The sequence below is a fragment of the Schistocerca gregaria genome, chromosome 2, assembly GCF_023897955.1.
Source record: "Schistocerca gregaria isolate iqSchGreg1 chromosome 2, iqSchGreg1.2, whole genome shotgun sequence".
NCBI classification, from domain to species: Eukaryota; Metazoa; Arthropoda; class Insecta; order Orthoptera; family Acrididae; genus Schistocerca; species Schistocerca gregaria.
Genome location: NC_064921.1, coordinates 70,233,466 through 70,258,826, shown reverse-complemented (window position 1 = coordinate 70,258,826; position 25,361 = coordinate 70,233,466). Strand labels below are relative to the sequence as shown.

Genomic DNA, 25,361 nt, shown 5'->3' with positions numbered 1-25,361 from the left:
ACGGTGGACAATATCCAATGGATCTACCGCAACAGGAAAGAACGACGAGAGAAATGATCAAAAACAAGAGTGGCGAAGAATCGCGAATTTCATATGGAACTATGAAGAAGTACGACAACGATCATTTCCTCACAGTCAGAAAATTTCAACCCTTTCGAGAAGGAAACTCATTACATCCACGAACTTCTATTGAGCAATTCCGAGTAGGATTACCAGAACACAGGACGCTAGCACACAAATTAGACTTTATATGTGCACACATGTCAGGAACAGTCGCAGAAACCATGCAGAATGTTGCAGCGACATGCCGATCGTACGAAGATTTCAGAGAGAAGTTTCTCTCACGATATTGGTCCAGCGAAGCACAGAACACAGTGAAGCATGAATTATTACAGAACCCATATTTTGAAAATTCAGGAGAGGAGAGTCCCGTGAAATATTTCGAAGTAATGGCAAACAAAAATAAATGCTTAGATGTACAATACAGTGACGGAGAGTTGATTAAATTATGCGCGATGAAGCTACCATTGAAATACCAGCAATCATTAGTAGGTCGCGGAGGCAATGACGTTGAAGCATTTAAAGGCATTCTAAGGGAACTTGAGTTCATATTTTCGGAAGATGACGCAAGAAAAAGACGAAGCGCACGTGAAAAGGAAAGCAAAAAGCAGTGGAATCCACAAGCCACAGTACGAAGAAACAATAATTACGAACCACGTGGTAACTTCGCACCAAGAAACGACAATAGATTTCGACAAGAACCGGTTATGGATTTAGAAGAGAATATGGCAATAACTATAATTCACCCAGAAACGGCAACAACTATTACAGAGGGAATACCGACAACTGTAACGGGTACCGGAGATCCAATAGAACGACAAATTATCAACAAAGAAACCACTATCAACAAGCTGAACAAGAAAAGCGAATACAGATAGAAGACGTGGAGGTAAGACCCCCAAACCCCAATAAACGTTCGAGTTGACAGCTAAGCGCCCATGCCAAAGAGAATGACGCACCGACCTAGGACAATTGCAGCACCTTGAACAGAGAAGTAAAAATCATATCACGAGAAGAGAAGAAAGAAGAAACAAATCCGCAGGGACCAGATGAAAACGAAGACAAGAAAATAACAATATTGTCTTGGGACGAAATTAATTGGGAGAATACTGACGAGGAAGATGAATTACCAGACGCATGCACAAGGAATGTTGGAGGAAAGGACGAAGAAATGAGACTTGCAGAGCTATTTGAGATGGAAACCAGGGAAAGCGAATTCAAGGTTTTAGCGTGAGACTTTTTCGCGTCTCTGTTACGTTGCAAACTTTAAAAACATTGCCCCACCACGAAAAGTATAACGTTTCCCATTGGATGGACAGAATTTTTGTAGGCGGAGCTTAAGGTTAACATTGAGACCCTGATTGGTCACATGAAAACACAGCCAGATAGTTTTTTTTTTTTTTAAAAACCAACTTCGGTAAATTGTGGTAAGGAGAAGTAAGAGTTACTTCCGAGATGGCGAGGTGAGCGGAGCTGTGCTGCCCGCTGTCGCCCAGACGCTGCCTAAACACCGACAAGGTAATGAACGCACGCGATGCCGCATTTTTGAGCACATAAGGCTTCACTCAGAACTGCAAAAGTCTCATCTGTTACACCTCCTTTTTTGCGAATATTAGTGTCGATCGTAAAAAAAGCTCATGGTGTTCACATTTGCCACTTGAAGTAAAAATCTGAAACACGATGATTTCTCTGTTATATAATTATTGAGAAGCCACATCAGCCACTGTAATTTACGACAAGTTAGATAAGTAATTAAAGATAATTGAGGGTCATTGTAGACCATTTTGATAGGTTTCTCTTTTGTGAAACTTAATTTAAACCTAGATTATAGATGTGATATGGCATAGGTCATCCTTCGATCCATTGTAGAACTTGGAAACCCACTCAGGGAATATTCGTTCACATTTTTCTTGAACGCAGTTGGTTTTTACCATCCTGTATTAAAACACTTCCTTTTATCAATAGCGCAATTTATAAACAATGTTTTGTGAGTAGAATAAAATTTCCAATGGTAAACTTAACTGCTTTTTCGACGTTATTTTACCAGCTAACTAAAAATAGGAAAGCCTTGAACCACTTCCACTAAATTTAGTTAGTATTAAGATTCTTTTACAGGGAGTGCAGTGGAGCAGACGCTGAGATCATTTAGTATTTGGTTATATCATCGCTAGTCTCACTGAACTCTTCTGAATTCTACATGTCATGTGTGGTCTGGCGTCTCCTTACCAGCAACAGGTCCCAGGTTCAAACTAGTCAATTCCCTAAAAAAACACGCTCAGAGCGTCGTTGCGCGAAAGTGGTAGGGAGACACGATATAGAACAATCAGACACCACCATGAATGTTTAGAAAATGGCGACCCTGCCTGGATGGTAAAATACCATGTTTGAAGGTCGACCACATGCTTAACTAGGTCAGAAAAATATCCTGCTGAAAAATTTTCTTAGTTATAACATTTTTTTTAAAAGTTATACATAGTCGAAAACAGTTGCTGCAGCGATAGATAGTGAGAAAGTATTCAATAAGTAGGGAGTTATTGTAGCAGAAACAATAGCATAATTATGAATTTTAATTTTTTTAGAATTAAGTTTTCTCTCCAATGCAACCGCACAGGTGGCGGATATATCGTTGACAAGTTGGTTCTGACCCAACAAGTAAGTGAATTGATTTTCAAATCGTGCGAACATAAAGTTTATGAATCGCGTGAGATCGTATGAGCGCATGTTGACGCGAAGTAGGGCGCGTGAATTGCTTTTAAAACAGAAAATAAGGGATTCGGAAAGATTAGCAATGGCAGATCGAGACCTTGACCGAATTGAGGTAGAGACCCAGCATGAAAATGGACAGAGAAAAGAGGACAGTATAATAGATGATGCCGTATCGCGAGAAATAGGACATATAACGCACCATAACGAGGATAATGTACGTCAAGGCACAAAAAACCTAGGTCAGCGTCCGACAGAGGAGCAGGAAAGTAGTGAAACAGTCGATGAGGATTCTAACTTGCGCCTTGAATACGTAGAACCCATAGTACCAGTAATCAGAGCTCCCTCACCACAGAGTACAAGGAATGGGAGCAGAAACGCGTCACAGCACAGTTCAATGCAATCGGTTGCAAACCAACACTTGGCGAAAACACAGAGCGTAGGACGTCGGAAGAAAACGCAATAGGACCCACCAATCTGGCAGAATTATTACAACAAATTATGGAAACCATGACAAGGCAGAATAAAGAAATTGCGAACGAAATTAAAATTCAAAATGCAGAAACGACGAAACAAATTGCAGAAACCACGAGACAAATGCGTGAGATTAAAGAACAAAACAAAAAAATTCAGTTACACCTAAGTCGTATTGAAGACGAGGCAAAAGAATCTCGAGAAGTGATAGGACACTTAATAACAGGTCACAATCAATTGAGAACAGACATTGACAAGGTACAAGCGGACGTACAAACATTGCGTAATGACACTCAGGACGAGATCAAAACATTACGTAACAACACCCAGGGAGAAGTCAAGAAACTAAAGACACAGATAAACGAAATTACTAGACAAGCAGCAGGTACAGCGCGTGAAATTGTTGAAAACAGTGTGTTACACAAACATATCACAAAAGCAGCGCTGAAAAGATATGATAACCGCATAGTCAGAACAGAAGCGCAAACGAAGCGACAATTTCAGAAATTGCGAACAGAGTTGTTGCAAACCACTGAAGAGCGTAGTGAACAGGATCGAACAAGCTCAGAGTCTGCAACCACATCCGTATCTGTAACAGCACCGGAAAAACAAACAATCAAAGTAGATATTACGCATTTGCGATTCCAATCACAGGCGGAAAGTAACATACGTGACAATGGAAAGCCAGGTCGCGAAGAGTACACTGCAATGCATTCAGCTATACGTTCACAACCAATGGAAGAAAATTATTGCGTACCACTCCAACGATACTACGCAAGGGTAGGCGAAAGTTACGGTGGACAATATCCAATGGATCTACCGCAACAGGAAAGAACGACGAGAGAAATGATCAAAAACAAGAGTGGCGAAGAATCGCGAATTTCATATGGAACTATGAAGAAGTACGACAACGATCATTTCCTCACAGTCAGAAAATTTCAACCCTTTCGAGAAGGAAACTCATTACATCCACGAACTTCTATTGAGCAATTCCGAGTAGGATTACCAGAACACAGGACGCTAGCACACAAATTAGACTTTATATGTGCACACATGTCAGGAACAGTCGCAGAAACCATGCAGAATGTTGCAGCGACATGCCGATCGTACGAAGATTTCAGAGAGAAGTTTCTCTCACGATATTGGTCCAGCGAAGCACAGAACACAGTGAAGCATGAATTATTACAGAACCCATATTTTGAAAATTCAGGAGAGGAGAGTCCCGTGAAATATTTCGAAGTAATGGCAAACAAAAATAAATGCTTAGATGTACAATACAGTGACGGAGAGTTGATTAAATTATGCGCGATGAAGCTACCATTGAAATACCAGCAATCATTAGTAGGTCGCGGAGGCAATGACGTTGAAGCATTTAAAGGCATTCTAAGGGAACTTGAGTTCATATTTTCGGAAGATGACGCAAGAAAAAGACGAAGCGCACGTGAAAAGGAAAGCAAAAAGCAGTGGAATCCACAAGCCACAGTACGAAGAAACAATAATTACGAACCACGTGGTAACTTCGCACCAAGAAACGACAATAGATTTCGACAAGAACCGGTTATGGATTTAGAAGAGAATATGGCAATAACTATAATTCACCCAGAAACGGCAACAACTATTACAGAGGGAATACCGACAACTGTAACGGGTACCGGAGATCCAATAGAACGACAAATTATCAACAAAGAAACCACTATCAACAAGCTGAACAAGAAAAGCGAATACAGATAGAAGACGTGGAGGTAAGACCCCCAAACCCCAATAAACGTTCGAGTTGACAGCTAAGCGCCCATGCCAAAGAGAATGACGCACCGACCTAGGACAATTGCAGCACCTTGAACAGAGAAGTAAAAATCATATCACGAGAAGAGAAGAAGGAAGAAACAAATCCGCAGGGACCAGATGAAAACGAAGACAAGAAAATAACAATATTGTCTTGGGACGAAATTAATTGGGAGAATACTGACGAGGAAGATGAATTACCAGACGCATGCACAAGGAATGTTGGAGGAAAGGACGAAGAAATGAGACTTGCAGAGCTATTTGAGATGGAAACCAGGGAAAGCGAATTCAAGGTTTTAGCGTGAGACTTTTTCGCGTCTCTGTTACGTTGCAAACTTTAAAAACATTGCCCCACCACGAAAAGTATAACGTTTCCCATTGGATGGACAGAATTTTTGTAGGCGGAGCTTAAGGTTAACATTGAGACCCTGATTGGTCACATGAAAACACAGCCAGATAGTTTTTTTTTTTTAAAAACCAACTTCGGTAAATTGTGGTAAGGAGAAGTAAGAGTTACTTCCGAGATGGCGAGGTGAGCGGAGCTGTGCTGCCCGCTGTCGCCCAGACGCTGCCTAAACACCGACAAGGTAATGAACGCACGCGATGCCGCATTTTTGAGCACATAAGGCTTCACTCAGAACTGCAAAAGTCTCATCTGTTACACCTCCTTTTTTGCGAATATTAGTGTCGATCGTAAAAAAAAGCTCATGGTGTTCACATTTGCCACTTGAAGTAAAAATCTGAAACACGATGATTTCTCTGTTATATAATTATTGAGAAGCCACATCAGCCACTGTAATTTACGACAAGTTAGATAAGTAATTAAAGATAATTGAGGGTCATTGTAGACCATTTTGATAGGTTTCTCTTTTGTGAAACTTAATTTAAACCTAGATTATAGATGTGATATGGCATAGGTCATCCTTCGATCCATTGTAGAACTTGGAAACCCACTCAGGGAATATTCGTTGACATTTTTCTTGAACGCAGTTGGTTTTTACCATCCTGTATTAAAACACTTCCTTTTATCAATAGCGCAATTTATAAACAATGTTTTGTGAGTAGAATAAAATTTCCAATGGTAAACTTAACTGCTTTTTCGACGTTATTTTACCAGCTAACTAAAAATAGGAAAGCCTTGAACCACTTCCACTAAATTTAGTTAGTATTAAGATTCTTTTACAGGGAGTGCAGTGGAGCAGACGCTGAGATCATTTAGTATTTGGTTATATCATCGCTAGTCTCACTGAACTCTTCTGAATTCTACATGTCATGTGTGGTCTGGCGTCTCCTTACCAGCAACAGGTCCCAGGTTCAAACTAGTCAATTCCCTAAAAAAACACGCTCAGAGCGTCGTTGCGCGAAAGTGGTAGGGAGACACGATATAGAACAATCAGACACCACCATGAATGTTTAGAAAATGCGACCCTGCCAGGATGGTAAAATACCATGTTTGAAGGTCGACCACATGCTTAACTAGGTCAGAAAAATATCCTGCTGAAAAATTTTCTTAGTTATAACATTTTTTTTAAAAGTTATACATAGTCGAAAACAGTTGCTGCAGCGATAGATAGTGAGAAAGTATTCAATAAGTAGGGAGTTATTGTAGCAGAAACAATAGCATAATTATGAATTTTAATTTTTTTAGAATTAAGTTTTCTCTCCAATGCAACCGCACAGGTGGCGGATATATCGTTGACAAGTTGGTTCTGACCCAACAAGTAAGTGAATTGATTTTCAAATCGTGCGAACATAAAGTTTATGAATCGCGTGAGATCGTATAAGCGCATGTTGACGCGAAGTAGGGCGCGTGAATTGCTTTTAAAACAGAAAATAAGGGATTCGGAAAGATTAGCAATGGCAGATCGAGACCTTGACCGAATTGAGGTAGAGACCCAGCATGAAAATGGACAGAGAAAAGAGGACAGTATAATAGATGATGCCGTATCGCGAGAAATAGGACATATAACGCACCATAACGAGGATAATGTACGTCAAGGCACAAAAAACCTAGGTCAGCGTCCGACAGAGGAGCAGGAAAGTAGTGAAACAGTCGATGAGGATTCTAACTTGCGCCTTGAATACGTAGAACCCATAGTACCAGTAATCAGAGCTCCCTCACCACAGAGTACAAGGAATGGGAGCAGAAACGCGTCACAGCACAGTTCAATGCAATCGGTTGCAAACCAACACTTGGCGAAAACACAGAGCGTAGGACGTCGGAAGAAAACGCAATAGGACCCACCAATCTGGCAGAATTATTACAACAAATTATGGAAACCATGACAAGGCAGAATAAAGAAATTGCGAACGAAATTAAAATTCAAAATGCAGAAACGACGAAACAAATTGCAGAAACCACGAGACAAATGCGTGAGATTAAAGAACAAAACAAAAAAATTCAGTTACACCTAAGTCGTATTGAAGACGAGGCAAAAGAATCTCGAGAAGTGATAGGACACTTAATAACAGGTCACAATCAATTGAGAACAGACATTGACAAGGTACAAGCGGACGTACAAACATTGCGTAATGACACTCAGGACGAGATCAAAACATTACGTAACAACACCCAGGGAGAAGTCAAGAAACTAAAGACACAGATAAACGAAATTACTAGACAAGCAGCAGGTACAGCGCGTGAAATTGTTGAAAACAGTGTGTTACACAAACATATCACAAAAGCAGCGCTGAAAAGATATGATAACCGCATAGTCAGAACAGAAGCGCAAACGAAGCGACAATTTCAGAAATTGCGAACAGAGTTGTTGCAAACCACTGAAGAGCGTAGTGAACAGGATCGAACAAGCTCAGAGTCTGCAACCACATCCGTATCTGTAACAGCACCGGAAAAACAAACAGTCAAAGTAGATATTACGCATTTGCGATTCCAATCACAGGCGGAAAGTAACATACGTGACAATGGAAAGCCAGGTCGCGAAGAGTACACTGCAATGCATTCAGCTATACGTTCACAACCAATGGAAGAAAATTATTGCGTACCACTCCAACGATACTACGCAAGGGTAGGCGAAAGTTACGGTGGACAATATCCAATGGATCTACCGCAACAGGAAAGAACGACGAGAGAAATGATCAAAAACAAGAGTGGCGAAGAATCGCGAATTTCATATGGAACTATGAAGAAGTACGACAACGATCATTTCCTCACAGTCAGAAAATTTCAACCCTTTCGAGAAGGAAACTCATTACATCCACGAACTTCTATTGAGCAATTCCGAGTAGGATTACCAGAACACAGGACGCTAGCACACAAATTAGACTTTATATGTGCACACATGTCAGGAACAGTCGCAGAAACCATGCAGAATGTTGCAGCGACATGCCGATCGTACGAAGATTTCAGAGAGAAGTTTCTCTCACGATATTGGTCCAGCGAAGCACAGAACACAGTGAAGCATGAATTATTACAGAACCCATATTTTGAAAATTCAGGAGAGGAGAGTCCCGTGAAATATTTCGAAGTAATGGCAAACAAAAATAAATGCTTAGATGTACAATACAGTGACGGAGAGTTGATTAAATTATGCGCGATGAAGCTACCATTGAAATACCAGCAATCATTAGTAGGTCGCGGAGGCAATGACGTTGAAGCATTTAAAGGCATTCTAAGGGAACTTGAGTTCATATTTTCGGAAGATGACGCAAGAAAAAGACGAAGCGCACGTGAAAAGGAAAGCAAAAAGCAGTGGAATCCACAAGCCACAGTACGAAGAAACAATAATTACGAACCACGTGGTAACTTCGCACCAAGAAACGACAATAGATTTCGACAAGAACCGGTTATGGATTTAGAAGAGAATATGGCAATAACTATAATTCACCCAGAAACGGCAACAACTATTACAGAGGGAATACCGACAACTGTAACGGGTACCGGAGATCCAATAGAACGACAAATTATCAACAAAGAAACCACTATCAACAAGCTGAACAAGAAAAGCGAATACAGATAGAAGACGTGGAGGTAAGACCCCCAAACCCCAATAAACGTTCGAGTTGACAGCTAAGCGCCCATGCCAAAGAGAATGACGCACCGACCTAGGACAATTGCAGCACCTTGAACAGAGAAGTAAAAATCATATCACGAGAAGAGAAGAAGGAAGAAACAAATCCGCAGGGACCAGATGAAAACGAAGACAAGAAAATAACAATATTGTCTTGGGACGAAATTAATTGGGAGAATACTGACGAGGAAGATGAATTACCAGACGCATGCACAAGGAATGTTGGAGGAAAGGACGAAGAAATGAGACTTGCAGAGCTATTTGAGATGGAAACCAGGGAAAGCGAATTCAAGGTTTTAGCGTGAGACTTTTTCGCGTCTCTGTTACGTTGCAAACTTTAAAAACATTGCCCCACCACGAAAAGTATAACGTTTCCCATTGGATGGACAGAATTTTTGTAGGCGGAGCTTAAGGTTAACATTGAGACCCTGATTGGTCACATGAAAACACAGCCAGATAGTTTTTTTTTTTTTAAACCAACTTCGGTAAATTGTGGTAAGGAGAAGTAAGAGTTACTTCCGAGATGGCGAGGTGAGCGGAGCTGTGCTGCCCGCTGTCGCCCAGACGCTGCCTAAACACCGACAAGGTAATGAACGCACGCGATGCCGCATTTTTGAGCACATAAGGCTTCACTCAGAACTGCAAAAGTCTCATCTGTTACACCTCCTTTTTTGCGAATATTAGTGTCGATCGTAAAAAAAAGCTCATGGTGTTCACATTTGCCACTTGAAGTAAAAATCTGAAACACGATGATTTCTCTGTTATATAATTATTGAGAAGCCACATCAGCCACTGTAATTTACGACAAGTTAGATAAGTAATTAAAGATAATTGAGGGTCATTGTAGACCATTTTGATAGGTTTCTCTTTTGTGAAACTTAATTTAAACCTAGATTATAGATGTGATATGGCATAGGTCATCCTTCGATCCATTGTAGAACTTGGAAACCCACTCAGGGAATATTCGTTCACATTTTTCTTGAACGCAGTTGGTTTTTACCATCCTGTATTAAAACACTTCCTTTTATCAATAGCGCAATTTATAAACAATGTTTTGTGAGTAGAATAAAATTTCCAATGGTAAACTTAACTGCTTTTTCGACGTTATTTTACCAGCTAACTAAAAATAGGAAAGCCTTGAACCACTTCCACTAAATTTAGTTAGTATTAAGATTCTTTTACAGGGAGTGCAGTGGAGCAGACGCTGAGATCATTTAGTATTTGGTTATATCATCGCTAGTCTCACTGAACTCTTCTGAATTCTACATGTCATGTGTGGTCTGGCGTCTCCTTACCAGCAACAGGTCCCAGGTTCAAACTAGTCAATTCCCTAAAAAAACACGCTCAGAGCGTCGTTGCGCGAAAGTGGTAGGGAGACACGATATAGAACAATCAGACACCACCATGAATGTTTAGAAAATGGCGACCCTGCCAGGATGGTAAAATACCATGTTTGAAGGTCGACCACATGCTTAACTAGGTCAGAAAAATATCCTGCTGAAAAATTTTCTTAGTTATAACATTTTTTTTAAAAGTTATACATAGTCGAAAACAGTTGCTGCAGCGATAGATAGTGAGAAAGTATTCAATAAGTAGGGAGTTATTGTAGCAGAAACAATAGCATAATTATGAATTTTAATTTTTTTAGAATTAAGTTTTCTCTCCAATGCAACCGCACAGGTGGCGGATATATCGTTGACAAGTTGGTTCTGACCCAACAAGTAAGTGAATTGATTTTCAAATCGTGCGAACATAAAGTTTATGAATCGCGTGAGATCGTATGAGCGCATGTTGACGCGAAGTAGGGCGCGTGAATTGCTTTTAAAACAGAAAATAAGGGATTCGGAAAGATTAGCAATGGCAGATCGAGACCTTGACCGAATTGAGGTAGAGACCCAGCATGAAAATGGACAGAGAAAAGAGGACAGTATAATAGATGATGCCGTATCGCGAGAAATAGGACATATAACGCACCATAACGAGGATAATGTACGTCAAGGCACAAAAAACCTAGGTCAGCGTCCGACAGAGGAGCAGGAAAGTAGTGAAACAGTCGATGAGGATTCTAACTTGCGCCTTGAATACGTAGAACCCATAGTACCAGTAATCAGAGCTCCCTCACCACAGAGTACAAGGAATGGGAGCAGAAACGCGTCACAGCACAGTTCAATGCAATCGGTTGCAAACCAACACTTGGCGAAAACACAGAGCGTAGGACGTCGGAAGAAAACGCAATAGGACCCACCAATCTGGCAGAATTATTACAACAAATTATGGAAACCATGACAAGGCAGAATAAAGAAATTGCGAACGAAATTAAAATTCAAAATGCAGAAACGACGAAACAAATTGCAGAAACCACGAGACAAATGCGTGAGATTAAAGAACAAAACAAAAAAATTCAGTTACACCTAAGTCGTATTGAAGACGAGGCAAAAGAATCTCGAGAAGTGATAGGACACTTAATAACAGGTCACAATCAATTGAGAACAGACATTGACAAGGTACAAGCGGACGTACAAACATTGCGTAATGACACTCAGGACGAGATCAAAACATTACGTAACAACACCCAGGGAGAAGTCAAGAAACTAAAGACACAGATAAACGAAATTACTAGACAAGCAGCAGGTACAGCGCGTGAAATTGTTGAAAACAGTGTGTTACACAAACATATCACAAAAGCAGCGCTGAAAAGATATGATAACCGCATAGTCAGAACAGAAGCGCAAACGAAGCGACAATTTCAGAAATTGCGAACAGAGTTGTTGCAAACCACTGAAGAGCGTAGTGAACAGGATCGAACAAGCTCAGAGTCTGCAACCACATCCGTATCTGTAACAGCACCGGAAAAACAAACAATCAAAGTAGATATTACGCATTTGCGATTCCAATCACAGGCGGAAAGTAACATACGTGACAATGGAAAGCCAGGTCGCGAAGAGTACACTGCAATGCATTCAGCTATACGTTCACAACCAATGGAAGAAAATTATTGCGTACCACTCCAACGATACTACGCAAGGGTAGGCGAAAGTTACGGTGGACAATATCCAATGGATCTACCGCAACAGGAAAGAACGACGAGAGAAATGATCAAAAACAAGAGTGGCGAAGAATCGCGAATTTCATATGGAACTATGAAGAAGTACGACAACGATCATTTCCTCACAGTCAGAAAATTTCAACCCTTTCGAGAAGGAAACTCATTACATCCACGAACTTCTATTGAGCAATTCCGAGTAGGATTACCAGAACACAGGACGCTAGCACACAAATTAGACTTTATATGTGCACACATGTCAGGAACAGTTGCAGAAACCATGCAGAATGTTGCAGCGACATGCCGATCGTACGAAGATTTCAGAGAGAAGTTTCTCTCACGATATTGGTCCAGCGAAGCACAGAACACAGTGAAGCATGAATTATTACAGAACCCATATTTTGAAAATTCAGGAGAGGAGAGTCCCGTGAAATATTTCGAAGTAATGGCAAACAAAAATAAATGCTTAGATGTACAATACAGTGACGGAGAGTTGATTAAATTATGCGCGATGAAGCTACCATTGAAATACCAGCAATCATTAGTAGGTCGCGGAGGCAATGACGTTGAAGCATTTAAAGGCATTCTAAGGGAACTTGAGTTCATATTTTCGGAAGATGACGCAAGAAAAAGACGAAGCGCACGTGAAAAGGAAAGCAAAAAGCAGTGGAATCCACAAGCCACAGTACGAAGAAACAATAATTACGAACCACGTGGTAACTTCGCACCAAGAAACGACAATAGATTTCGACAAGAACCGGTTATGGATTTAGAAGAGAATATGGCAATAACTATAATTCACCCAGAAACGGCAACAACTATTACAGAGGGAATACCGACAACTGTAACGGGTACCGGAGATCCAATAGAACGACAAATTATCAACAAAGAAACCACTATCAACAAGCTGAACAAGAAAAGCGAATACAGATAGAAGACGTGGAGGTAAGACCCCCAAACCCCAATAAACGTTCGAGTTGACAGCTAAGCGCCCATGCCAAAGAGAATGACGCACCGACCTAGGACAATTGCAGCACCTTGAACAGAGAAGTAAAAATCATATCACGAGAAGAGAAGAAGGAAGAAACAAATCCGCAGGGACCAGATGAAAACGAAGACAAGAAAATAACAATATTGTCTTGGGACGAAATTAATTGGGAGAATACTGACGAGGAAGATGAATTACCAGACGCATGCACAAGGAATGTTGGAGGAAAGGACGAAGAAATGAGACTTGCAGAGCTATTTGAGATGGAAACCAGGGAAAGCGAATTCAAGGTTTTAGCGTGAGACTTTTTCGCGTCTCTGTTACGTTGCAAACTTTAAAAACATTGCCCCACCACGAAAAGTATAACGTTTCCCATTGGATGGACAGAATTTTTGTAGGCGGAGCTTAAGGTTAACATTGAGACCCTGATTGGTCACATGAAAACACAGCCAGATAGTTTTTTTTTTTTTTAAAACCAACTTCGGTAAATTGTGGTAAGGAGAAGTAAGAGTTACTTCCGAGATGGCGAGGTGAGCGGAGCTGTGCTGCCCGCTGTCGCCCAGACGCTGCCTAAACACCGACAAGGTAATGAACGCACGCGATGCCGCATTTTTGAGCACATAAGGCTTCACTCAGAACTGCAAAAGTCTCATCTGTTACACCTCCTTTTTTGCGAATATTAGTGTCGATCGTAAAAAAAAGCTCATGGTGTTCACATTTGCCACTTGAAGTAAAAATCTGAAACACGATGATTTCTCTGTTATATAATTATTGAGAAGCCACATCAGCCACTGTAATTTACGACAAGTTAGATAAGTAATTAAAGATAATTGAGGGTCATTGTAGACCATTTTGATAGGTTTCTCTTTTGTGAAACTTAATTTAAACCTAGATTATAGATGTGATATGGCATAGGTCATCCTTCGATCCATTGTAGAACTTGGAAACCCACTCAGGGAATATTCGTTCACATTTTTCTTGAACGCAGTTGGTTTTTACCATCCTGTATTAAAACACTTCCTTTTATCAATAGCGCAATTTATAAACAATGTTTTGTGAGTAGAATAAAATTTCCAATGGTAAACTTAACTGCTTTTTCGACGTTATTTTACCAGCTAACTAAAAATAGGAAAGCCTTGAACCACTTCCACTAAATTTAGTTAGTATTAAGATTCTTTTACAGGGAGTGCAGTGGAGCAGACGCTGAGATCATTTAGTATTTGGTTATATCATCGCTAGTCTCACTGAACTCTTCTGAATTCTACATGTCATGTGTGGTCTGGCGTCTCCTTACCAGCAACAGGTCCCAGGTTCAAACTAGTCAATTCCCTAAAAAAACACGCTCAGAGCGTCGTTGCGCGAAAGTGGTAGGGAGACACGATATAGAACAATAAGACACCACCATGAATGTTTAAAGGGTGACCATCCGGACTGCCGAGCGCTGTTGACAAGCGTGGTGCACTCAGCTTTTGTGAGGCAAACTGTTGAGCTACTTGATTGAAAAGTAGCGGCTCCGGCCTCGTAAACTGACATACTGCCGTGAGAGCGGTGTGCTGACCGCATGGCACTCCATATCCGCATCCAACGATGCCTTCGGGCGAGGATGACACGGCGGACGGTCGGTACCGTTGAGCCTTCATGACCTCTTCGGGTGGAGTTTTGTCCCTTATTTAACTGCAAAATAAATGACTCAGATTAAAATATTGGTCCTGAATACTGTTAATCTTTATCTTAGTCTTCTAAACAATGGCTTTACCAGAACCGTTAATTTAATTACACAGCAAATGAAAATAAAATTTAATGCATCTGAATTTCTGATGAAACTGCTTGAAAGCTCGTGAGATATCAGTTTACTGAGATCTTCTACTGGTATTAAGCCTTTGAACTACTATATTATTTCCACAAATAACATTCTGACAGTCACTGTGCCTTATACAGTGGGCGTGAATTTTGATGACAATTAACTTCATTGTCCTACCTGTGCGTATGCTGCTCTGCAAACTGGCACTATTAAGATAATGACGAGACTGTGAAAAATCAAATTTCTTTTACCATACTTATGCAATCCAAGACGGTATCTTATCGCCGGCCGGGATGTCCCAGCGGTTCCAGGCGCTACAGTCTGTAACCGCGCTGCCGCTACGGTCGCAGGTTCGAATCCTGCCTCGGGCATAGATGTGTGTGATTTCCTTAGGTTAATTAGGTTTAAGTAGTTCTAAGTTCTAGGGGACTGATGACCTCAGACGTTAAGTCCTCAGAGCCATTTAAGCCATTTGTATCTTAACAGTTTTCATAAAAATGCTTCTGCAGCTTATAACTCGCGATGTTCAGTGCGAGTATACAAGCACATTCATAAAGATAACGAATGAAAAATGAGGAACTAAACTTAACAACTGATAAACGAGAATAAATACTCCAAGTACAGCTATGCTTCATTAAGTCATAGCAACAATACACGTTTTCATAAAGTTCATACATCTAGACAAGTTAGCAAAATATTTCTTAATAACTTTCCTTTATACATCTACTTCACGCTTTATAATGCAACATATGGTTTTGTCAAATATAAGACAAAACCATATGTTGCATTATAAAATTTCTACACCAAACTTCAGTCATACACAATGTTCTAACAATAAGAAACTACACAATCAGAAATATTAAAAAAACTGTATTGTCTTACACGATGGCTTACAGAATTCCTCCATTAATACAATTCCACTTAAATCAGTATTTTTCACCGAAACGTGTTATTGAAAAATCCTTTCTAAATACTGCTGCCTTCACTGCACAACAGACCGGCTACCATCCTTTTAAAAAGAACGACATTGCCAGACTGTCTAACACACACTGCCTGCTGCTCTCTTCAAAAGAAGTAACCTCTCTGACCAACATATGTGGTCTCAAGAACAGGCTTGCAAAGAATATAGTTATGTCGATACTACAGAAGTTGAGCACATTTATCACATTCGCAACGTTATTAAAAATTGTGGCCAAACCTTCTGAGAATCTACATGACAAATGGGACACTCCTCTTTCAGGTTATCATATGAGTGGTTTCAACGTTTATAAAGAAAGAAATTAGTGACACCTGGACTACATGTTGTAGAGATAGGACGTTAAAAATACACGAAATGTGTCAATAAAATATAAAATTTTACCTCCGCAATATTAAAAGCATGCCAAACATGGTGCTCGTCATTGAGTAGTACCTGACCATGCTATACTTCGTGTAGCTGCCATTGACACTTAGTGAGGCTTCTGCTTGGCGTGCATCGAGCATAGGTGGTCCCGCCATCGCGAGTGGGGCTGCTTTGCCGAGCGGAGAAACCGTGCCCAGATAATTTAGACTGCTGGTAAGAAATTTCAGGGGTCGTGGAAGAGCACTCACTCACTCACTCTCACACACACACACACACACACACACACAGTAAACCTGCTTTGTTATTTCACCATACCGCATGTGGCGCTGCGGTAGAGAGCGCACAGAACATGTCCGGAGACTTTGAACAGTTGTGTCGGGTGCAGATAATATCTTGCGGAGGCCGTAGGAGGGCAACCGCTTACACATTAGGCCCACTTAGGGATTTCACTTTATCGCGGTTGGTGCAAGTCCGGTGAGCAGGAGCCGCTTCTGGAAGTTTTGGGCAGTGGTTTGGACTGCAGATAAAATCTTGCAGAGTAATTGGAGCGCTGTCTCGCACATTTGGCGTATTCTTGGGTTTCACCACCGCCACCCGGGTGCCAGTACTTGGAGGTTATCAACCCGAGCGTTTGACGCTGGGAATAGTGCACTCGTTGACTGGACGTTGTCTTCAAAGTTATCCGGAGTGGGAGAGCTGCCATCGACATTCGCAGAGAGGAAAACTGGCGTTTTGTCTCAATGGCCATGGCTTCCACAGTTTTCCTAGGTTGAGGCCCTGCGCCAAATTATTGTAAATTTGTGTAAACTAAAAAATTTAGACATTGCCTCAAATAATAAAAAACTTTACATAAGACAGAGAGAGAAATGTCTGCTATGTGGCGTCTCATTGGCGCTGTTTGCCACAATCTATCTGATTGGACATAAATTCTGGTGGTCCTTCCATAGAAAGCGCAAAGGAGCGTCATTATTGAAGTAGTCTTGATCGGGGTTTGAATCAGAAAATCTAACGTAGCTACGATGTAAAGCAGAACGACACTCTTGGTTCGGGCAAAGTCTGCTCTTCGACTGGACGGTGACCAAAGTGAGAGATTCAACCGTCGTGTTGGACAGGGGCAGCACTCGCAGCGCTGACGCCTTCTTCTATTGCTGAAGTAGCAGTCCACCTTCCCGCCTCTCAATTTTGGTAAATTCTGGCACCCAATCGAGACGAGATGACAGTGATGAGGCAAGAGTAGGCATGTTTTCAGTTAAAGCACGGGGCATTTCATTTCAAATCGCGCACTGTCAGTCAATGGCTTAACTGTCACCCAGTTATATTTTCGTAAGTCCACTAGAACGCCGCAGTCTTCATCTCCGACGCGAAGCTGTGTACTTAATTCACTTGAACGAGCTCGTTAATCACCAGACCATACCACGTAGAGTCTGCTGCTCAGTTTTTGTCACCTGTTCAATTATTCAGTTTTCATGTACCAATTTGTGCTACTCTCCAGTGTGTAAGAGTATTAACTATTATGTTTTCTTATCACGTTCTCTTCCTTCTGTGGAATATTTTGTAACAAACGGTGGTCTCAATTTCCGATCTTTCAAATAAGTTTTTAGCCCTGTTATCACTATTAAACTCAACAACAACCACATACATGACTCACTTGTCATGGCTCAGCCCCTTTCAGACTGTTTTCAATGCGTACAGTTTATCAAATTCGCCGTGGGGGACGCGGAGATATGGGAATTTTTTCGATTCACATCAAAGCCAACGTTTATGTTTAACCATAGTCCAGCGGTGGCTTGCACATAAATTAATCAGAGCTTGTGATTTATTTGGTCATCATAACGTGTCGCATATTAAGAGCAATTGCTAAAAATTTCATTGACAAACCATTCCGCATCGCCTTCTAGCCAACACAGTTAGCTTTATGTATGATTTTAAGTGGCAGTGTTTCTGCTTTTAATTTTTCACAGCATTTTTCATTTCTGTGTAGCTGTAAACCATAGCCATTATAGATTATTATTGCTTAGAAACGGACCTTGGTGTACGTGATAAACTTAAATAAAAGGGAGAGCAGACAAAGCGATTACATACCAATAAATTTTGACTATATTTTTGATCAGAACTGCTTTATTAAATACAGAGCGGGACGCTAATGGAATTTTGAACAGCTGATTTTCGTGTGGCTAATCAAAACCGACGGAAACGAAAGTACGTAAATACTGTCACTTTCTCTGTCTCTGTCTCCGCCTCTCTCTCTCTCTCTCTTTCTCTCTCATCCTCCCTCTCTCTCTCTCTTTCTCTCTCTCTCTCTCTCTCTCTCTCTCTCACACACACACACACACACACACACACACACACAAACACAAACACACACACTCCTACCTTTTTCTTCTCTTCCTTCCACCTCTTTTGTATACACTCAGCACTGAAATCCCCTTCGGAGTACCGTCAGACTGAAGACAGTTGACACTCAGTGCGTTATGTGATCTACTTACAGAACAATGGAGGAAAACTGAGATTGTTGTGATCGATTTTTACTGAGCTAGGAAGATCATGTACGAGATGCGGATGCTAAATGTCAGTGTTGTTTAAGTTATACATCTAAGGCAGAGCGAATAATAATAGCTGAAATAATAATCTTGAGGCTGAAAATGTTATACTTGTGTTTGCTCACTAATAGCTTTGTTTCTGGAGTTTCTGAAGTTACAGCATCATCAGCGGGTTTTCTATTATCTTTCTATATAACAGGAAAAGTGCTCTTCACTTCTTGTACACATATAAATTTTAGTTTTTAAGACAGTTTTTACGTATCTGAAAAGACAAAGTTTTGCATTTATCTCGTTCCCACATGCTTTAGATTTCCTGGATTTTTATGCTACGTAATGCAGTTGCTTTGCTTCACAGTTTGTAATCCGCATCCATATTCAACTTAACGTAGAACAGATTTTTTTTCGAAATTTTACGACTAGAAATGTTATAGTCAAGACTACCATTAATGAATTCTGTGTGAAAGACTGTCGTGTGTGTGTGTGTGTGTGTGTGTGTGTGTGTGTGTGTGTGTGTGTGTGTGTGGATCCGTGTCTGTGCGTGCACTCTGTGTGTTTGTGTTCTGTGTGTCTGTGTTATGCGTGTTCATGTGCTCTGTTGCTGTGTTCGTAAGCTGGTGACAGGTTGTTTGTTTTTGTGTGTTAGATGTCTCCTTTATTTTTATTTTAATTTTTATTTTGTGCTTCAGTTGTTGTATGACATTTCTTTCGTATTCATGCTCTATAGCTATTTGTTTAATTGTCCGCAATTCCTTTTTGTTATCCTCACTTATAGGAGTTTTGTTCAGTTTGTGTAGCGTATATTGGAAACTGGCTAACTTGTGTGCAATCGGATGATGAGAGTATTTGTGTGTGGCTGTACTGGTGGTTTTGACTTTCCTGAATATGAAAAATTAATATTGACTTTTGTCTCTGTGTATTGTGAGGTCAAGGAAATTTAACATTCTGTCGTTTTCCGTTTCTGTTGTGAATTTTATTATTGGGTGAACTGTGTTTATATTATTGTGGTGTTGTTGGACACTACTGGGTGTTTCATCTGGAAGGCATATTTTGTCATCTACATAGTGATACCAGTATACTGTGCTGCATTATTTGAGTTTTACCTTCGTTTCAAAAATTTTGTTTTCGTGAAGGAGGAGGATGTTTGCTAGGAATCCACTGGCTGGTGATCCCATGGGAAGTCCATCTTGTTTCGAGAAGAAATGGTTGTCAAATGAGAAATAGTTTTGTACTGTGATTAATTTTAGAATGCTGGCTATTTCTTTTCTATGATATCTGGGAATGACTTTCTGTTGATCTAATTGTTGTTTGATGATGTTGCTGGATTCAGTGGCGGGGATATTAGTGTGCATGGATATTATGTCGAATGGTAGGAATATAGCAGTTGTGACTATGCTGATGCCCCTATTTTTTGTATGAACTCTTCAGTATTGTGTACGCTTCTGTTGTTTGCGTATACATAACATTTCTGTAACTATGTGTATATGTGGGCGCACTTCCGAAATTTATGACTGGACATATTGAAATTTCCTTCATGTACAACGTTATCAAGCTGTTTAGTGGAAATTTCTTGTGATTTCCCCTCCCCCCCCCCTCGCACCGCATGAACCAAGGACCTTGCCGTTGGTGGGGAGGCTTGCGTGCCTCAGCGATACAGATGGCCGTACCATAGGTGCAACCACAACGGAGGGGTATCTGTTGAGAGGCCAGACAAACGTGTGGTTCCTGAAGAGGGGCAGCAGCCTTTTCAGTAGTTGCAGGGGCAACAGTCTGGATGATTGACTGATCTGGCCTTGTAACAATGACCAAAACGGCCTTGCTGTGCTGGCACTGCGAACGGCTGAAAGCAAGGGGAAACTACAGCCGTAATTTTTCCGGAGAGCATGCAGCTTTACTGTATCGTTAAATGATGATGGCGTCCTCTTGGGTTAAATATTCCGGAGGTAAAATAGTCCCCCATTCGGATCTCCGGACGGAGACTATTCAAGAGGACGTCTTTATCAGGAGAAAGAAAACTGGCGTTCTATGGATCAGAGTGTAGAATGTCAGATCCCTTAATCGGACTGGTAGGTTCGAAAATTTAAAAAGGGAAATGGATAGGTTAAAGTAGATATAGTGGGAATTAGCGAAGTTCGGTGGCAGGAGGAACAAGACTTTTGGTCAGGTGAACACAGGTTTATAAATACAAAATCAAATAGGGGTAATGCAGGAGTAGGTTTAATAATGAATAAAAAATAGGAGTGCGGGTAAACCAATACAAACAGCACAGTGAACGCATTATTGTGGCCAAGGTAGACACGAAGCCCACACCTACTACAGTAGTACAAGTTTATATGCCAACTAGCTCTGGAGATGATGAAGAAATTGATGAAATGTATGAGGAGGTAAAAGAAATTATTTAGGTAGAGAAGTGAGACTAAAATTTGATAGTCATGAGTGACTGGAATTCGAGAGTAGGGAGAGGTAGAGAAGGAAATATAGTAGGTGAATATCGGATGGTGGTAAGGAATGAAAGAGGAAACCACCTACTACAATTTTGCACAGCGCATAACTTAATCATAGCTAACACTTGGTTCTAGAATCATGAAAGAAGGTTATATAAGAAGCCTGGAGATACTGGAAAGTTTCAGATAGATTATATAATGGTAAGACACAGATTTAGGAACAAGGTTTTAAATTGTAAGACATTTCCAGGGGCAGTTGTGGACTCTAACCACAATCTACTGGTTATGAGCAGTAGATTAAAACTGAAGAAACTGCAAAAGGTTGGGAACTTAAGGAGATATGACCTGGATAAACTGACTACACCAGAGGTTTTACAGAGTTTCAGGGAAAGCATAAGGGAACAACTGACAGGAATTTGGGAAGGAAATACAGTAGAAGAAGAATGGGTAGCTCTGAGGGATGAAGTAGTGAAGGCAACAGAGGATCAAGTAGGTAAAAAGACGAGGGCTAGTAGAAATCCCTGGGTAACACAAGAGATACTGAATTCCATTGATGAAATGAGAAAATATAAAAATGCAGTAAATGAAGCAAGCAAAAAGAAATACAAACGTCTCAAAAATGATATTGACAGGAAGTGCAAATGGCTAAGCAGGGATGGCTACAGGACAAATGTGAGGATGTGGAGGCTTATCTCACTAGGGGTAAGATAGATACTGCCTACAGGAAAATTAAAGAGACCTTTGGACAAAAGAGAACCACTTGTATGAATTTCAAGAGCTCAGACGGAAACCCAGTTCTAAGCAAAGAAGGGAAAGCAGAAAGGTGGAAGGAGTATATAGAGGGTCTATACAAGGGCGATGTACTTGAGGACAATGTTATGGAAATGGAAGAGGATGTAGATGAAGATGAAATGGGAGATACGATACTGCGCGAAGAGTTTGACAGAGCACTGAAAGACCTGAGTGGAAACGAGACCCTGGGAGTAGTCAACATTCTATTAGAACTACTGACGGCCTTGGGAGAGCCAGTCATGACAAAACTCTACCATCTGGTGAGAAACATGTATGAGACAGGCGAAATACCCTCAGACTTCAAGAACAATATAATAATTCCAATTCCAAAGAAAGCAAGTGTTGACAGATGTGAAAATTACCGAACTATTAGTTTCATAAGTCACGGCTGCAAAATACTAACGCGAATTCTTTACAGGTGAATGGAAAAACTGGCAGAAGCCGACCTCGGGGAAGATCAGTTTGGATTCCACAGAAATACTGGAACATGTGAGGCAATACTGACCCTGCGACTTATCTTAGATTAAGAAAAGGCAAACCTTCGTTTCTACCATTTGTAGACTTAGAGAAAGCTTTTGACAATGTTGACTGGAATACTCTCTTTCAAATTCTAAAGGAAGCAGGGGTAAAACACAGAGAGCGAAAGGCTAATTAGAATTTGTACAGAAAGAAGATGACAGTTATAAGAGTGGAGGGACATGAAAGGGAACCAGTGGTTGGGAAGGAAGTGCTACAGAAGAATGCTGAAGATTAGATGGGTAGATCACATAACTAATGAGGAGGAATTGAATAGAATTGGGGAGAAGAGGAGTTTGTGGCACAACTTGACTAGAAGAATGGATCGGTTGGTAGGACATGTTCTCAGGTATTAAGAGATCACCAGTTTAGTACTGGAGGGCAGTGTGGAGGTTAAAAATCGTAGAGGGAGACCAAGAGATGAATACACTATGCAGATTCAGAAGGATGTAGGTAGCAGTAGGTACTAGGAGGTGAAAAAGCTTGCACAGGATAGAGTAGCATGGACAGCTGCATCAAACCAGTCTCAAGACTGAAGACAACACGAACAACAACAACAGCAACAACAACAACAACAATTATTTGCAAATAATACCATTAATACTACGCAGAGTACATTGAGGTGCGCATTTGCCTTCCTTTGTGCCCATATTTCCTTCCCCCCCCCCCCTCCCCCCCCCCCAGTACCTGTGGGTTTCCTTTCTCTACACAGGTTGTGTTGCCCCTGTTTCTTTCTTCGGTTTCTCCTCTTGGTCAGTTTGCCAACTGTGAATTTTGGGCCTGAAGATTTCGCGGTTCTTGGCGTCTTCTGGAGTTGTTCCTGCCAATTTCAGATCAGTATCGATTTCTACAGCCCCATTTCATAGCGTCCATTTGGGTCTGCTCCGGAAATAAAATCGCTTACTTGCTTTATAAACCTGTCGGGTTTCATTCTTTTAACATATCTATAGAATCTTGACTTGAGTTTCCTAATGTCACTATGGATATTTGCATACTGCTTGATTTTCTGACTCCATAGGTGAGTAGGTATTATCCATCTACAAGATATGGGTCCACAAATTTTCTTGCAATTTTGTGTTCCATTTTCTCGTTCTTCCCGTGTCTGTTTTGCTGTTCCAAATTAGTGTACCTGATCAATAAATCCATTCTGGTTTAATTACTGTGTTACAATTTCTTATTTTATATACTTGGAAATATATTTCTTGTAGGTATTTTGAGTAAGTCGGTACGCAATTCCCATTTTATGGCACTTAATTTTGTTTGCTTTTGTTTCAGTGTCATTTTATGGAACTTATGGGACGAGGTATTTAAACTGAATTCTGCCACATTTCGTGTTCACGAACTTTGATTCTTATTTCTTGCAGGTAATGTACTCTGATCAGATGATACCCGGAGACCGACTATTTTTGCAGCTTCTTTCAGCAGTTCAGTAAGATGTTGGGCTGACGGAATGAAGCATGTTACGATGGCTGAATTCTCTGCAAATTCTAGGCAATCTATGGACTCGGTCTAAGATTTAAAAAAGAAAAAGGAAAAAGAAATCGACGCACCACGAAGGAATTATCCGAATGCGACGGAAATCGATGAATGTGTTGCACGTTGTAAGAGGTCCATGATTAAGGAATTTCTTGTTAGCGCATTCGAGCAGATGTAATTTCGATGGATTGCTCACGCGCTGCCTGCGATATGTAAGCTATAAGAGAATCTCAGACCAAAGAGCGGTGTTGACTGCAGTAGGTACTGTGTAGTAGAGTTGCTAGCTATCAGGTTGGTGTATCGTGTTATCTGGGCCGGTCGTGGTGGAGCGATGGCGAAGCCTGAGCGTTGTAGTATAAGGTAAAAGCAGCCTCGCGCATATGTAGTATTGTTTTATCAAGTCCAATGTAAATGTTTTAAAAATCTCTTAATACTAATCTTTCTCATAAAAAGTAACTTTTGACAACCATTCATTTCAATTTAAAGAATTTACTAATTTCTCCAATCCTTGGTCATCCCGATTATTGAAAAGAAAAATCAGTTGTTTCCTTTTATACATGACAAATCTATCGGGCAGCATTGCACTCGGCTGTGCCAGAATAATTTCTTATAGGAGCAGATATATATGCGTTATCCGGCGACCTAACTGAGGTAAGATTTTTCAATTTATTCAGAATGAATTTTCAGGGCCATGACGCAGCACTGCTGACGTCCTAAATTTACCAATTTAAATTCACAGTCATTACTGAAAGCTTATAAGTGAGCTACAATTTTTTATTGACAAATTAGTCACATTTATTGATAGGTTACGCAGTTTATTTTTTGGGATGTTACACTAAATGAGAATATTATTTATATTATTTTACTGTGGGGAGGTTACAACGTATACAGGCAAACAACTGGCTACAATTTCAGAAAAAAGTAATCATTTATTCAAGAGAAACAGCTTCATAAATTGTGTAAGTCAGTACAGCGTTGGTCCACCTCTGGCCGTTACTCAAGCATGCCATTTCATTACACAGCAAAACCTGTTTTTTTGTTGTTAACGGCACCATTACGTCACAGCGGCAAGTACACGATATTCTATGTCCCGTTTTGTTGCCCTTCATGGCAAGCCTTCCTGAGCTTACACTTCAGCAAAAAAAATGCCCGCTCGCTTACGGCGAGGGTTTCTGCTACTTGCCTTCGTGCTTGCTAGGCCCTAACTTTGCGAGCAAGGTCCTCAAATCTCTTTCTAATTTAGAACGCTTTGAATATCTCGGGCAGACCCCCCCCTCCCCCCCCCCCCCCCAACAAGCTCAGGATTTAGACAATTTAAAGCGCCAATTGAACAGAATTTCGCACGATATTACACATGAGGACATCGAACAACTCT

The 25,361-nt window shown here is 40.7% G+C and overlaps 1 protein-coding gene and 1 long non-coding RNA gene across 2 annotated transcripts in view; both read right to left on the bottom strand.

The window, feature by feature from the left end:
- Nucleotides 1–25,361, bottom strand: part of LOC126336339 (uncharacterized) — a 398,976-nt gene that overhangs the window by 95,796 nt on the left and 277,819 nt on the right. The gene's annotated exons all lie outside the window — the stretch shown is intronic.
- Nucleotides 14,342–25,361, bottom strand: part of LOC126336340 (uncharacterized) — a 279,998-nt gene continuing 268,978 nt past the window's right edge. Inside the window, exon 4 of the long non-coding RNA XR_007564948.1 lies at nucleotides 14,342–14,752. This is a non-coding gene — a long non-coding RNA (uncharacterized LOC126336340). The remainder of the gene's footprint in view (nucleotides 14,753–25,361) is intronic.